Source organism: Scyliorhinus canicula, chromosome 18 (assembly GCF_902713615.1).
Source record: "Scyliorhinus canicula chromosome 18, sScyCan1.1, whole genome shotgun sequence".
NCBI classification, from domain to species: domain Eukaryota; kingdom Metazoa; phylum Chordata; class Chondrichthyes; order Carcharhiniformes; family Scyliorhinidae; genus Scyliorhinus; species Scyliorhinus canicula.
In genome coordinates, this window is record NC_052163.1 from 36,225,086 (window position 1) to 36,242,636 (window position 17,551).

Here is a 17,551-nt window from a genome sequence, read left to right on the forward strand (position 1 = left end):
GCACCACTCTTTAGCAATTGAGTTTGAAGACAGTGTGATTTCCCGCTGGTATAATGCAAGATTAGAAGGTCTGACTGGACACCAGTGGGTAGCTGCTTTAAAGAGCATTCATGAGATGTAAATGAATGAAAATATAATTCACACCACCTGCTAGTGGGGAGGCCGCCTTGCCACTAACCACAATTTTTTAAAAATAAATTGAAGTATCCAATTATTTTTTTTTCCAATTAAGAGGCAATTTAGCGTGGCCAATCTACCCAATTTGCACATCTTTGAGTTGTGGGGGTGAGACCCACGCGGACACGGGGAGAATGTGCAAACTCCACACGTACAGTGACCCGGGGCTGGGATTGAACCCGCATCCTCGGCGCCGTGAGGCAGCAGTGCTAACCACTGTGCCACTGTGCCACCCTCATTAACCCACAATTGGGAGAAATGCAACATGACTCTATGTCAGTTGGATTCTGACTTATTGGCTCTTACTAGATTGTCTGCTCCTGCCCTCCCTCACTGCGGGTGGCATGGGAGAATCCCGCCCCAAGTGACACTGCATTTCAAACATTTTCTATTTTTAAAACCTTAAAACATGACGCAAGAAATTATAGTTGGCAACAAAAGGAGATGCATGCTTAAAAGATAATCTTCAGTTGCCTATGTTAAGGTGTTAGAGTCAGTGTAATTTTCAGCCTGTGCTACTAGAGTTATTCCCCTGTATTGGAAATAAAAATCATTATTGACCACTATCCCAAATAAAAGGCTAAAATGCATAAAAACATTGCAAATTCCGAGCTGAATTTTGTGCTCTCAGACTTTGGGCGCGATTCTCCCGAGTTACGAAAACTCGGGAAGCTGGCGTCAAAAACGGGCGCGTTTGACGCCAGCCTCCGCCCCCCCCCCCCCCCCCCCCCGACCGGGAACCGATTCAGCTCCCCGGTCGGGGCTAGCATCGCGCGGCCGTGAACTCCGGCATCGCGGGCTTAACGAATTTCGTTAAGCCCGCGAGCCAGAGTTAGCGACGGCTGACGCGTCAGATGACATCAGCCGCGCATGCGCGGATTGGACGACTCCAACCCGCGTATGCGCGGATGACATCATCACGCATATGCGTGAAACCCGCGCATGCGCGGGCCGGTATGCCCCTCAGCCGCCCCGCGAATGGATCCAGCGGGGTGGCGGAGGGAGAAAGAGTGCGCGGGTTAAGTACCTGCTGCCCGCGATCGGTGCCCACCGATCGCGGGCCCATGGCACCCTTGGCACGGCCGTGGTACTGCCGTGCCAATCGGTGACATGGTTCCCCAGATCGGGACTTTACGGCCGTTTTTACGAACGGTCAGACCAGGTGTGTTTTACGTTCATAAAAACGGCTGTAAAGGCCTTGGAAATCGGCCCATCGGCTGGGGTGAATAGCTGATCGCCGTAAAAAAACGGCGGGCAGCGATTCGTGTTGGGGGGCGGCCCTGGGGGGGGGGGGGGGGGGGGAGAATAGCGGAAGGGCGTCGGACCAGCGTGTCTGTAAAAATTTACGCCGCCCGCTATTCTCCGAATTTTCGTGAGAGCGGAGAATTGCGCCCTTTGTTTTCCAATTCATTATGTTCTTTTAAATTATTCATATCACCCCTCATGTTTTCTATGGATGCTGACTACTATGAATAATGTGGAGTCTTCCATGGTTACTCCATGGTAACCATGGTTGATAAACTGAAAAAAGTTTATTTGTCAAATACCGATACCAAAGCAAAATATTGCAGATGCGGAAAATTTTAATTAAAACCAAAATGCTCAAAATACTCATCAAGTCAGGCAGTATCTTTGCAGAGGGGTACAGAATGTTTCAGGTCATTGACCAATCAGAAGTGGCAAAATTACAGATGTAACAGGTTTTAGGTATGTTTAGAAGCATGGAAAGGAATGGGTGGAGGAAAGACTAAAAGGGAATGCCTGTGATGATATGAAAAGCAGGAGAAATTATCATCTAATCACTGTATATATCTTATTTGGGAATAAACACCAATAATCACACCAGTAATTACAAATCCCAAGTTTATACACAACCAAAATGATCTGATTTGTTGCTTCTAATAGGGTCCAGTTCCATGCTCCACTGACTTGAATAGTTTGGGCTCAATTTAGCCCATTTTCTAAATGTTCAGATTCTTTGAGACTGACAACCATTCACCTGTGGAGGCATAGCAGAACTTTCTTCTGAAACAGAGATGGGCTGGCTTGTGGGTTCAAGTTCTGACCATCAACTCAAAAGGGTGACAGTTGGCATGTCTGTTATCATGAGAGATGTAACTCTGTGTGCACTCCGTCATGAAGTACTGAAAGTGATGTATACTGTGCCAACAGATTCAAGCCAAAAGAACATGACTGAGGGTTAAACTGGAAACAAAGATTTGAGTGGTGTTTTGTTGTGTTGGACCTTCTGTACGGAGTTGAAGCCCAAGAATGGCTTAAATGGATTTCCTGCACTGTGGACAGAGTTACCATGTAGACCTTAACAAAATCAGACATTCAACTATTATCAAACAGATGCAGAAGACAATTAGCACACATTAAAAGTTCCAAATTCTTATCCTCACATCATGTTGCAATTTATTCTCACTGTAATTATATCTTTTTTGAGTTATGAAGATAAAATATTGACAATATGGTGTTTAGAATATGTAATCATAATGAAACGCCATAGTCCGTGAGTCTGCTTTCCCCTTTTGAGAGAGAACTGACTGGCAATGATGTAACCTGAGGGTCACCACACCTCAGGCAAGGTTGGCAAAGAGGGGCCTTGATGGATAACCTCAGCCAGTATGGGAATTGAACCCACTTTCCATCACGAACCAGCCATTCAGCCAACTGAGCTAACCAACTTGCTATGGGGCACAGTAAGTCATACAGGTAGGACCATGAAGTTAAAAATGAACATTGAAATTCAGAGAATGGGCGATACATTGGCAGATGTGGTTCAAAGTGAGAAAAAGTGCCATCCACTTTTAATCTGAGAAATATAAATCAGAATATTTTTGTGATGGTGACCGATGAGGAATAAAGAGACTTAGTTTGTCCATGTACATATTAAAAGCTATTGCAGACATTGAAAAAGTAATCAAAAAAGCAAATGAAGGAGCAGGATCAGGAGCATATCATGCAGTATTTCTAGCATTTAGTTAGATCCTGGGCAATCTTCTGCCTCAACTCCAATTCCCTACATTATTTCCATGTTCCTGAATTCTCTCAAATTCCAAAAATCTATCAATTTCTTTTCTGAATATACTCAACAACTGAGAATCCACCATTCTCTGGGGCAGAGAAATCCAATTATTCACCAGGTTAATTAAATTTTCCTCAGTTTAGTCCTAAACAATAAATCTCTTATTCTGAGACCATGACCCCTACTTCTAGATTTCCCAGCTGGGGGAAACATTCTCCCAACATCTGCCCGGTAAAGTCCTTTAAAAATTCCATGTTTCATTGAGATCACTTCTCGTATTTCTAAACTCCAGGGAATTTATGCTCACTATGTTAAAATATTGACTTTTACCTCAAGGAGATTGGAATTCAAAAGTGGGAAAGTGATACTTCACTTATATGGATCTTTAGGCATACCCCATCAGGACTAGTACATTCAGTTTGGACAATCAAACCTCAGGAAAGTTATGATGACATTGGAACAGTACATTACAGATTTAACAGAATGATACCTGATGGTGTGTCACGGTGGCACAGTGGTTAGCACCACTACCAAACAGCGCCGCGGATCCGAGTTCAGTTCCAGACTTGGGTGACTGTGTGGAGTTTGCACGTTCTGCGTGGGTTTCCTCCGGATGCTCTGGCTTCCTCCCACAGTCCAATGATGTGCAGGTTAGGTGGATTATCCATACTAAATTGCCCCTTAGTGTCCAAAGATGTGCAGGATGGGTGAGGTTGCAGGGATAGGGCAGGGGAGTGGGCCCAGGTAGGGTGCTCTTTCAGAGGGTCCGTGCAGACTCGATGGGCCAAATGGCCTCTTTCTGCTCTGTGGGAATTCTATGATTCTATCTGGCTTAAGAGGTTGTATTATGAGCACAGGCTGCATAATTGATTTGTATTATCTTAACTTTAGAAGGTTACGGGTAATCTTATTGGGCTGTTCAAAATGATAAAGGATTAAACAGGGTAAGTATAGAGAAGCCATTGAGTGAATGAATCCAGAACAAGAGGATGTAATCTTACTTTTGGCTAGACCATTTACCAGTAAAATCAATTTGCACCTTTTATACAAAGGGTAGTAGAAATTTGGAACACATTTGTGCAAAGCCTTTGAATGCTGGGTCAATTGAAATTTTTAAGGCAGATTAATAGATTTTTTGGTCAATAAATATATTGAGGGTTGTGGAACAAAGGTGAGCAAATACAGGAGAGGTCAAGATCAGCCATCGCCTGACTGCTGGAATGGTTTGAGGGGCTGAATGATCCACTCTTGTCCCTACATTTCTAGAATCAAGCTGATCAAGACCAGTCATTCAGAACATCTTTGTAATTATACAAAGACATGCAAAATGCATTTTGAGATCCACCTTAGGCTCCCTCTTCTTCATCTCCCTGTTACCCTTTGGTGACATCACCCACAGGCTTTGGAGTTAACTTCCACATGTATAATAATGACACCAAGCCTTTCCTCCCCATTGCGGTCCACTACCCTTGATTTGACAGCCTGTTTGCCGAATATCCCAACCACACCCTTTTCCAGTTAAACATTGTTCCACGGACACATTTTAAGGTTTCTTTTATTTGCCCCTGGGCAATATATTTGTATGTGGATGTGTGCATTTTCACATCCTCTGAATGATTGTCTCAAACGTAATAGCCCAGCAGCAAGCTTTTGTGCATTTAACAAGGATGGAGGTTATTTCTCAAACATTTGTCCTGGAGGTTTGTGAAAACATGACGGGCTGGATTCTCTGGTTCCCCAGCTATGTGTTTCTCAGTGACGGGCCGTTCGCTGGTGGTGGGATTCTCTACTCCCGCCGCTTGCCAATGGGATTTCCCTTTGAAATCACCCCACGCCGCCGGGAAACCCACGGGCGGGAGTGTACTGCCGGTGGGAACAAAGAATCCCAACAGCCGGAGAATTCTGGCCTGCATCTCACTTACTTGACTCATCGACACTTAAGGGAGATATGGTAGCATAGTGGTAATATCACTGGGCTATAAAAATCAACATGAATTAAACATGAATTAACAATCAAAGTGCAGTCAATTATAAACTATGAATTACACATTAAATGGCAGATACAATTAGACAGATCACTCGGATTTACTTGGCAGTCTACTCAGCAAATATATCATCAATTTCAGCCCCAAAGTCCTTCAGAACTTTACTTTTCTCACAAAGAATTCCAACTCCTCTTCGTCCAGGATATAACCTTAACCCCAGCCTACCAGAGAACACAATCAACCTACCTTCCACAGGCATGGCCTTCACTAAAATGGCACATTTATGCAACCTCTCCTCAGCTCTGCTTAAGATTATCTTGATGGCATATATCCACCCATATTATCTTGAAGAAACAGAAATGGCTGTACATTGGGCTATCCCCAGCTGTTTTCTTCAGCCTGTTTGGACTGCAGCACTGGAATCATCATCACAGTTCAGATGGCACTATGCCCTTTCATTTGGTTTCAACCAGTTTCAGTTTGCCACACGTTTTGGTTTCCAGTCTCAGTTTCCCTATCTGAGTTGCCCCGGAGACCAGAAGGTTTGTTTTTCTTTTTCAGGTTCCTTTTTCAGTTTCCCTTTTTCCGCTAAGGTCTGTCTCAAAAGCACAAGCTTTTTAAATCACATATTCCATCACAGCGATTACAGCACTGAATTTCTGAGCCTTCTTTTCTCTGGAGGAGGCTGTAGTACAGCTGAATCCAACACAAAGGAAAGTGCATCAGTGGCGTTATTCGCTACGAAACAATGCAAACCAAGAAATCTCATGGCTTCATTGCCTGCTTGCAGTAGTCATATGATGTGGCTAGATGTCCATCAGTGTGCTGTAGCTAGCCTTGGTATCCAAAACCTTTTTAGAAAACTATTCTTCACCTAGATACCCATGCGACATTTACCAAAACTAATGAGCAATTAATGGGATTGGCAGTATGCGTTTGATCAGATAAAGGCTTTGTTAAAGCTAACTATTAGAACTATGAGTACATTTCAAAAATGAAACGCAATCTTAAAAATGTTAGCAATGCTGCTAGTAATTAGAGCACTCTCGATCACATGGGCAAAGAATTAAACCCCATCATATCTTTATAATGTTGGGTCAGTTATGAAGAATTTTTTTTTTATAAATGTTTTTTTATTGAGTTTTCATATTTTATATATGACAAATTACAAGTTATTAGAGAGAGAGAAAAGAGAAAAAAAAAGAAAAAAAAGGAAAACACAAAATTTTTTTACATGAATATTTACAGGTAAGCATCTTCATAACAATAATTGTGGCCGCCCCCTTTAGCCAGCATACATATTTTACATTCCCCAATATGGCCGAGGCACATGTTTATAGGCATTTATTTATAGTTTGGTTTTGGGCCTTGGCTTGCCATCAAACCCCCATACCGAGCCCGTAGCCCCCCCCCCCCCCCCCCCTCCCCCCTCCCCCCGGCTACCTTCCCCCGATCCCCGCCCATTTTCCCCTGGTTCTTGGCCACCCGACTATTCTTCCTCATGTACGTTGGCCACAAACAGGTCCCGGAACAGTTGCATGAATGGCTCCCACGTTCTGTGGAAGCCGTCGTCCGACCCTCGGATGGCGAATTTGATTTTCTCCATTTGGAGAGATTCCGAGAGGTCGGACAGCCAGTCTGCAGCTCTGGGTGGTGCTGCTGACCGCCAGCCAAACAGGATTCTACGGCGGGCAATCAGGGAGGCAAAGGCAAGGGCGTCCGCCCTCCTCCCCAGGAATAGATCTGTCTGGTCTGAAACCCCGAAGACCGCCACTATCGGGCATGGCTCCACCCTCACCCCCACCACTTTGGACATAGCCTCGAAGAAGGCTGTCCAGTACTCCACAAGTCTGGGGCAAGACCAGAACATGTGGGCGTGGTTGGCCGGGCCTCTCTGGCACCGCTCACATTTGTCCTCCACCTCCGGGAAGAACCTACTCATACGGTTTCTCGTTAAGTGGGCTCTATGTACCACTTTTAGTTGCGTCAGGCTGAGCCTTGCGCACGTGGAGGTGGAGTTGACCCTATGCAGTGCTTCGCTCCAGAGTCCCCACCCTATCTCCATCCCCAGGTCGTCCTCCCATTTCCTTCTTGTTGCGTCCAGTACGGTGTCGTCCCTATCTACCAGTCGGTCATACATGTCACTACAGTTCCCTTTCTCTAGGATACTTGCGTCCAGTAGGTCTTCCAATAGTGTCTGTCGTGGCGGTTGTGGGTACGTCCTTGTCTCCTTTCGTAGGAAGTTTTTGAGCTGCAGGTACCGTAGCTCGTTCCCCCCAGCTAGCTGAAATTTCTCTGTCAGTTCGTCCAGTGTTGCGATCCTGTCGTCCGTGTATAGGTCCCTGACTGTCAGTGTCCCCCCGTCCTGCCTCCACCTTTTGAAGGTGGCGTCGTTCAGTGCTGGTTTGAACCTATGGTTGTTGCAGATGGGAGCCTTGTCCGACATTTTGTACAGGCCAAATTGCTGCCGCAGTTGGTTCCAGGATTGGAGGGTGGCTGTCACCACTGGGCTGGTGGAGTGTTTTTTGGGTGGGGATGGGAGTGCTGCCGTGGCGAGGGCCCGGAGGGAGGTTCCCATGCAGGAGGCCTCCTCCGCACGCACCCACTCGGCTTCTGGCTCCTGGATCCATCCCCTTACTCGCTCGGCTGTTGCCGCCCAGTGGTAGAATTGTAGATTCGGGAGGGCTAGCCCCCCCCTGGATTTTGTTTTTTGTATGACCTTCTTTGGGATCCTAGCATTTTTACCCCCCCCAGACGAACGCCATGATATGTTTGTCCAGCGCTTTGAAAAAGGCCTTGGGGATGTAGATCGGAATGGATCTAAACAGGAAAAGGAACCTGGGCAGTACGTTCATTTTGATCGTCTGGACTCTCCCCGCGAGGGAGAGCGGGAGTGTGTTCCATCTTTGCAGGTCCTTTTTAACTTCCTCCGTCAGGCTGGTGAGGTTCCATTTGTGGACCCCTTTCCAGTCATGGGCTATTTGGATCCCCAGGTAGCGGAATTTATTTTGGGCTTGTTTGAACGGCAGGCCCTTTAGCGCTGCCCCCCCCCCCCCCCCCCCCCCCCCCCCCCCCTGCGGGTGTACTGGGAAGATCTCACTTTTGCTCATGTTGAGTTTGTAGCCCGAGAAGGCTCCAAACTCTTTCAGGAGCGCTATGATTCCGTCCATGCTGCTTTGTGGGTCCGAGATATAGAGGAGCAGATCATCCGCATAGAGTGAGACTCTGTGCTCTCTACCTCCCCTTCGGATCCCCCTCCAATTTTTTGCTGCCCTGAGCGCGATTGCTAGCGGTTCGATTGCTAGTGCGAACAGCAGCGGGGACAGTGGGCATCCTTGTCTGGTGCCACTGTGCAGCTGGAAGTATTGGGAGTTGGTATCGTTGGTCCGTACACTCGCCATGGGAGCGTTGTATAGGAGCTTTACCCAAGCGGTGAACCCTGTTCCAAGCCCGAACCGCTCCAGTACCTCTATGAGGTATTTCCATTCGACTCTGTCGAAGGCCTTTTCTGCGTCCAGGGAGACGATTACCTCTTGTGTTCTCTCCCCGGAGGGGGTCATTATCACGTTCAGCAGGCGCCTGATGTTCGCGGTAAGCTGTCTACCTTTGACGAAGCCCGTCTGGTCCTCTGTGACCACCTCAGGTACACAGTCTTCTAGCCTTTTGGCTAGGATTTTGGCCAGTATTTTGGCGTCTGCGTTCAGCAGGGAGTTATGAAGAATTAAGCAGGTTGATGGCTTATATATAGATGGCACAGGGTGCTATAGCAGAATTTCACCCAGAGATAAAGGAAAAGGTGGCACAGGTTATCCCTTTTGCCATAAGATGCCCAGTAACAGTACTCGCTATTCATGGATCACCACGATGGAGGAGGCGTCTGAGTCTGTAATCTTATCTTATAGAATTTACAGTGCAGAAGGAGGCCATTCGGCCCATCGAGTCTGCACCGACCCTCTGAAAGAGCACCCTACCCAAGGTTAACACCTCCACCCCATCCCCATAACCTAGTAACCCCACCCAACACTAAGGGCAATTTTGGACACTAAGGGCAATTTGTCATGGCCAATCCACCTAACCTGCACATCTTTGGACTGTGGGAGGAAACTGGAGTACCCGGAGGAAACCCACGCACACACGGGGAGAATGTGCAGACTCCGCACAGACAGTGACCCAAGCTGGAATCGAACCTGGGACCTTGGAGCTGTGAAGCGATTGTGCTATCCACAATGCTACCGTGCTGCCCACTAATCATTGTGCTCTGTGGATGGAAGGGATATCAGTAATCCCGTGAAACAAAAACAGTCTTACTTTATATGCACATAAATATTATCCCTTCTTCTGGAATATTTTGTTACCACATATTAATAATACGTCTTACTATCCACTAATTATAAAGGAAAACATCATGAAAAATGAGGTTTCACTACCTAATGACACTTTCCATTTCTAGGTGTACATTTACACAAACAGACTTAACATCAGACATTGAACTAATTGCATACAGAAGAACAAAAGCATGCTTTCCCGACATATATTAATGATCTAGATCTCGGTGTTCAGGGGCCAGTTTCAAAGTTTATGGATGATACAAAACTTGGAAGCATTGTAAAAAGTGAAGAGAGTGTAGAACTTCAAAAGGAATTGGCACGTTGGTGGAGTGGGCAGATAGGCAGCAGATAAAGTTAGAGTTAGGAACATGAAGAGGTAATATAAAATGAAGGGTACAGCTTTAAAGGGTGTACAGGAGCAGAGGGACCTGGGTGTATATGTGCATAAGATTTAAAGGTGGCAGGCCAGGTGGAGAGAGCAGTAAATGAAGCACACAATATCCTTGGCTTTATTAAGAGTGGCATAGATTACAAGACAAAAGTGGTTAAGCTGAATTTATACAAGACACTAGTTAGACCCTAGCTGGAGCTTTGTGTACAGTTCTGGGTGCCACTAGGAAGAATATGAACGCATCGGAGGAAATATGAAAAATGAATTGAAAAATCGATTATTGTCACAAGTAGGCTTCAAATGAAGTTACTGAGAAAAGCCCCTAGTCTCCACATTCCAGCACCTGTTCGGGGAGGCTGGTACGGGAATTGAACCGTGCTGCTGGCCTGCCTTGGTCTGCTTTCAAAGCCAGCGATTTAGCCCTGTGCTAAACCAGCCCCTGGAAGTGGTTTACAAGAATGGTTCCCAGAATGAGAGTCTTGAAATGAAAATGAAAATCGCTTATTGTCACAAGTAGGCTTCAATGAAGTTACTGTGAAAAGCCCCGAGTTGCCACATTCCAGCGCCTGTTCGGGGAGGTTGGTACGGGAATTGAACCGTGCTGCTGGCCTGCCTTGGTCTGCTTTAAAAGCCAGCTATTTAGCCCAGTGTGCTAAACCGTCTTCAATTATGAAGACATATTGGAGACTTTGGGCTATTCTCCTTGGGAGGAGAAGGCTAAGAGGATATTTGATAGAGCTGTTCAAAACCATAAAAGAGATGGACAGAGTAGATAGGGAGAAACTGTTCCCACTCGTAAAATGAGAGTGAATGAGAGGGCTCAGATTTAAATGATTTGGAAAATAAACAAATGGTAGCACAGTGGTTAGCATTGTTGCTTCACAGCGCCAGGGTCCCGGGTTCAATTCCCAGCTTGGGTCACTGTCTGTGCAGAGTCTGTACATTCACCCTGTAATCTGCATGGGTTTCCACCGGGTGCTCTGGTTTCCTCCCACAAGTCCCGAAAGATGTGGGGTGGAATTCTCCGCTCCCCACATGGCGTGGGAGAATCGTGGGAGGGCCTCACAACATTTTTTACGCCCCCCTGGCGCCCCCAGCGATTCTCCCCCCTCTCCGCTTGGAAAAATCGCCGCTCGCTGTTTGTCACGGCGAACGCCGATTCTCCGAGCCCGATGGGCCGAGTGGCCGGCCCTTCATGCCCGTTTCACCATGGCAGCAAACACACCTGGTCGCTGCATTCGTGAAACGGGCGCTTGATGCCTGTTTGGGGCATCTAGGGGCCCGATTGGGACGGGAGCACCGCGACTGTGCTCGGGAGGGGACAGGCCCGCGATCGGTGCCCACCGATCGTCGGGCCAGCGTCCAAAACGGACGCACTCTTTCCCCTCCGCTGCCCGGCAAGATCAAGCCGCCACGTCTTGCCGGGCGGCGGTGGAGAAAGACGGCATCGCGCATGCGCGGGTTTGTGCCGTCTGCACTCTGATGTCATCCGCGCATGCGTGGGTTGGAACCGACAACCCGCGCATGCGTGGATGACATCAGAAAAGCGCCGTTTCCGCGTCATTTCCGGTGCGACGAGGTCGCGGCCGGGAACAACGGGGACCCGCTCCTAGCACCCTGGGTGGGGGTGAATTAGGTGCGGGGAGCGGGCCCTGAGGCCGCCGTGAACCTCGGCCGATTTCACAACGGCCATCCCGATTTTTATCGGGAGCGGAGATACCGCCCGTGCTTCTTAGGTGAAATGGACATTCTGAATTCTCCCTCCGTGTACCCGAGCAGGCGCCGGAGTGTGGCGACTAGGGACTTTTCACAGTAACTTAATTGCAGTGTTAATTCAAGCCTACTTATGACAATAAAGATTATTATTATTAAATGCGATATGTGAAAAATCTTTTTCACTCAATGAGTAGTTCAGGTCTGGAATGCACTGCCTGGAGGTGTGGTGGAGACAAGTTTAATCGAGGCACTCAAGAGGGCATTAGATGTTTATTTGAATGGAAATAATGTGCAGGATTACAAGGAAAAGGCAGGAGAATGGCACTAATTCATTGAGTTGGTAAAGACACGATGGGCCAAATGGCCTTCTTCTGCACAATAACAATTCTGTGATTCAGTGATTCAATTCTCTGTTCCTTAGTCATCTTCAATATCCACAGCTCACATTAAATTAATGAAGTGCTTCAATTTAATTATCACTAAATTAACATTTCTATTTGTTTACTCAACATCTCACGCTGAACCAGCTCTGACCTGTGCTAATTTTGCACTTTCTTCACAACTTAATGCAGTCTAAATGACCCAAAAATAGTACTACTTATTTTGCTTATTTATGATACCATCAGTCTTAATTTAAATCTTCTGCAGATATGTTTACAGGTCTCTGTGCTGTAATAATATAAATGCTCTCTTAATATAAACTGCAGTCAGTTCCATCAGAGGCCCTGAGTATGTGTTTCTTCAGTTGTGGAACAGATGAGAGGTACTATAAGGTAGATGAAGGGGACCTGCAGTAAACCAGTGTTGGTCATTAAGTAGACAGTAAGACTGATGTTTGTCTTTTCTGTTTTGATTCCATTAACTGGTACTGTATGCAGCAAAATCCTTAATGTACACGGAAGATGTATTTCCCACAAGGTTAATTCGCCAGCAACTGGTGTATCTTATCAAAGGTATGTCAAAGGTAGACACAACCCTGTGACTAAATATTGAGGTGTGCACTTGCACTGGTGCTATGTTAAGGTAATATCATAGAATCATGGGATGATACGACACAGAAGGAGACCATTTTGCTCAGCATTTCAGGGTTGACTCTTTGAAAGAACTATCCAATTAGTGCCTTACCCCATCTCTTTTGCCAAAACGCTGTAATATTTTTTCAATTCAAGTATTTATCTAATTCGCTTTTGAATGTTTCTATTGAAGCTGCTCCCACCAGTCATTCGGGTATTGAATTTCAGAGAACAGTGGACAAAAAAGGTTTCCTCATGTGAAACCTCTGTGTCTTTGTCCAGTTAATTTAAGTCCATGTCCTTTGGTTCCTGGTCCTTCTGGGGAAACCGGAAACAGTTTTTCTTTATTTATTCGATCAAAACTGTTTGTGATATCAAATACCTCTACCAAATCTCCTCTTAACCTTCTCTTCTCAATGGAAAACAACTCCAGCTTCATGTGACTGAAGTCCCTTTTCCCTGATACCAATCTAATAAATCTGCTCTGCTCTGTGACATCCTTCCTAAGATGCAGTGCCCACAGATGCCTAACCCACGCTTTAGAAAGGCTGAGATAACTTTCTGGCTTTTATACTCTATCCCGCTATCAGTAAAGGTAAATATCACTGGAGAGAAGAAGGAAGAGAGGCGATTTGATAGAGGTGTACAAGGTGATGAGAGGCATAGATAGAGTGGATTTCTGGAGACTTTACCCCAGGGCGGAAATGGCTTTCACAAGGGAACATAATTTTAAGATGATTGGAGGAAGGTATAAGGGAGATGTCAGGGGTTGGTTCTTTACACAGAGAGTGGTGGGAGCGTGGAATGCACTGCCAGTGGAGGTGGTGGAGTCAGTGTCATTAGGGGCATTTGAGCAACTTTTGGACAGGCACATGAACAGCAGTAAATTGGAGGGGGTATGTGATGGAACCATCAATTCTATGGACACGTGCTTGTAGGATTAGAATAGCGGTTTTAATATACTAACAACAGAGCCAGCCTGTTAGCCGTTGAACTTTTGATGAACTGGCTGGCTGGCCCTGTGGCACGGATCTTTATACAGCAGCTCCAGGGGGAGGAGTTCTGGGCGGAGCCAAGGGGGGAGCCCAGTACAAACTCTCGAGTACTCCCAGAGCTACTCCCCTGGTGGTCAGGTAGTGCAACTGCACTTACAATATCGGTACATATATACAATGGGAACAGAGTGACATTGGTAACTTATAACACCATGTGAATCTCATTCACCACAGTATGTTAGGTTGATCTTAGATTAGGATAAATGGCCAGCTCAACATCGTGGGCCGAAGGGCCTGTACTGTGCTGTACTGTTTCTATGTTCTATCCCATAAGTCTCATAAGTGTTGGTTTAGGCGATAAAAGCAGTGTGTAGTCTGCCAGCTACACTACCAGATTTTCCTGCCATATTTTCCAATGCTTTGAGAAAAGAAATACTGGAGACAGCCCTCACAGTGCAGTGCAGGCTCTCGCCGGTAACGTTGGCCTTGCATGGATCACGGTGCCATGTTTTAAGAGTGCCCTGATCTATCAGAATGAAAAGTAAAACCAAAGATTCCGGGGAACCCCTGCCCTCCTCCCATGGACATGGGTAAGCCCCCTCCCCTTCCCTTATGGAGCTCCCCAGAGTAAGCCCCTGCTGGGACACTGCCCCTGGCTCTCGGGGACCGTGTTGGTAGGCAGTGCCAGGGTACTGTCCAGACATGCCCGTCTCCCCTGAGGGTTGTACTTAGCTGCGTGGCCCGGGCAGGTTCTCGTTATCTGGTTAACGTTGCACCAGGCCTGTTATAAACCTTGCTGACGTGACAAGAACCAAATTCAGGTGGATGATACAACGGGGAAACCTGCTAATCTTATAAATTTTTAAAAATAACGTTCCTGCCATTATGTCACTGGCTGGGGGCAGGGACGATCGCATTGCAAGTTCTCGCCATCGCAAATCGTGTATCTGGTGAGATTTTGCGCCCCCGTCGCCATTTAAATCTGCAGCAAATGGGGATGCACAATCCTGGGCATTGCCTCTCTTCATTCTTCCTGCCAAAGTATATCACTTCACAATTCTCTGCATTAAATTTTACCTTTCATATGTCTGCCCATTTCACCAGTCTGTGTTCCCCTGAAGTCTATTAATATTCTCACATTTCTGAACTATCAGTCTTATGCAAACTTTCAAATTTAGCATTATGCACTCAAGTCCATTGAGTACATATGTATGTACTCATTCATATACATCATGAAAAACAGTGAACTGAATCCTGGGCAACACTCCATATACCTCCTGTAGAATCATAGACTGTTATCTATTGGAGTCTATTTGACCCATTAAGTCACCACCATGTCCTTGTAAGAGGAATTCAGCTAGTCTCCATCATATCCCTCAACATTTATTTTATTCAGATCCTTATTCAATTCCAATTGGAAAGTCACAAATGAGTCTGCCTCTAGCACCTCTTAGCAGTGTATTCCAGGTCCTAACCACTTGCTGCATAATTTATTCCCCCTCATCACCAGTTTGAAAAAGTAACCATTCATCGGTACTCTCTGCTTTCTGTCCCTTAGCTAATTTTGTACCCAAACTGCTCATGACTCTTTAATTCCAAGGGCTTTAGCATAGGGACCTCACTTCCCCTTCATCCCTTGACATATGAAGAAAGACTGGATCGACTGGACTTGTGCTCACTGGAGTTTATAAGAATGAGAGGGAATCTCATTGAAACAGGAGAAAGTCCAGGGTGATTCTCTGTTTTGCAGAGGGCTTGGAGGGCCTCGGAGTAATACATGGAACTCCGGCGCCCTACATTTCCGGCTGCGGGTCTGTGCATGCTTGCGGCGGCTGCCTGTGGCCTACACAGCAAGCCGGCCCCGAGAATATAGGTCGCCCTCAATCGCGAGCCTGGCCGTACTGGAGGCCATCCCCCTCCCCCGGTGACGGATTCCCCTGCCCCTCCCACCAGGGCGGCCGCGGACTGTGTCAGCAGCCGCCACTCCAAGCACCCACCTGGTGGAACCATGAGTGAACCACGCCGGCAGGAACTCGTTCAGCCGCCGGCGGATAATCGCCCCGATGAACCAATGGCCCCGACCAGAACAGCGCAGCCATGTGCGACTGGCGATGATTCTGTGGTCCACGGAGAATCGCAGGAAGGCGCCGGACCCGATCACGGGTCTGACGCCCCATTCTCCGTCCCCGCGCCAAGCACGATTTCGCCATGGAGGCTCAGAGAATCCCGCCCTGAATTTAAGTAAATTATATCTTTGGTCATTTGGTCTCTAAAGCAAACAGCCATAAAATACTTTTTCCTCCAATATTTACCCCCTTGGAATTGGCCAAATGTCCTATCACAGAAGTTACCATCACAGTGGAATTGGCTGGAAATAAAAATTGCAAATTTGAGGAGAGGCATCCACTCCAAACTTGAATAACTGTAATCACATTAATTCACTGTGCAATCTGCTTCAGCAGATAGAAAGAAATAACCGTGTTACACAGTGAATTGTGCAATGTACTGCCTGCACAGTAATCACAACATACTTAATTATGTGGACTGACTTATCATGCACCCTTTCCTTCTTGTTTCAGAGGTGCCACAACCACAGTGTCAGCAAATTGGAACCTCTCACTAACAAACCTCACTACAGCACTCAACAAATCATGATTTCAAGCAAGCACCAGCGCAAAGAAACACACTCCAGGGAACTGTGATGATTTTAAAAAAGGACCCAGAATGAATCACGTCTCATGGGTATAGATCGCACAGCAGTGGTGACAGAAGATGGGCAGATATTCCTGAGTGAAGATATAACAGTGCCAAGGGATGTGTCGAATCACATTGTGATCTGACTACTGACCAGCAATGAAACTTCGGAAGCATCATCAGCTGCAGCAGTCACAAGCTTCTGGTCGAGCACAATGCAACCAGTGAACAATTGAGTGATATTGTGCAGTGGGTCCTGGGCTCTGCAAACACCACTAATGCTGCATGTTGCCAAATTGGTGTTTGCAGCTAGGGAAAACCTCAGGCCTTCAAAGGCAAGTCATATGTATCATCTCTCATGAATGCTTCCATTGATGCTGCGGAGGAATTGAAATTCATACTCAATGAATAAAAAGTCAGCTTCAATATGCTTAGAGGCAGAGCCTGCAGAACGTATAAGTGAAGGATTCATAGCCTCATAACCTTGTATTTCTTTTCCCAGAAAAAAAATAGTTGCTATGCATTGTCCAGCAGAGGCATCCAGTTGATTCTCAGGAGCTGACGAGTGGCTGTCAAATCGCCATCAATCCCCCCTCTTAAGCTACTTCTGCGTAATAGGTGACAGGTGAAAGAAGGTAATCTACACAGCTAGAACAGAACAAGGGAGGTAAGGGCTTCCAAAGAATTTTCACCAGTATTGATTTGACTGAGTAACCAAGACGTTCAACATGACAAACATGCAACTTACTGTGGAATAAGTGGAAACCCTGCTGTCTTAAGACACAAACTTCATGGGCATTCCCTGGATATTTGCAGTCATGTGCATGGTGTTACCATGCTGGTTGCAAACTATATTGCAATTTATCAAGTGACATATCCTGCAGACTTTTTCCCCATTTTAAGTAACAATGCTCTGCTTACCACCGTAGATTGTTGTCGCATATAAGTTGACCTGGCATGTGATAACTCAATTTCTTTCTGCACCAAAAATCTTATTTAGGCCTATACTTGGCACGTAAATCTACTCCCCTTTTCTGCTGGGACATGGGAAAGTTTGAATACAGTTCTGGTCAAAACCATAGGACATGAAAAAACAAGTTTTGCGGTGCCACTAGCCTATGGTAATTATCAAACCTAAATCATGCCGAAAATCAAGCTCCCTGCAGGATGTTTGTGTATGCTCATGAATACAGTTGGGTGGATGAGGATGGAGTGCCATTA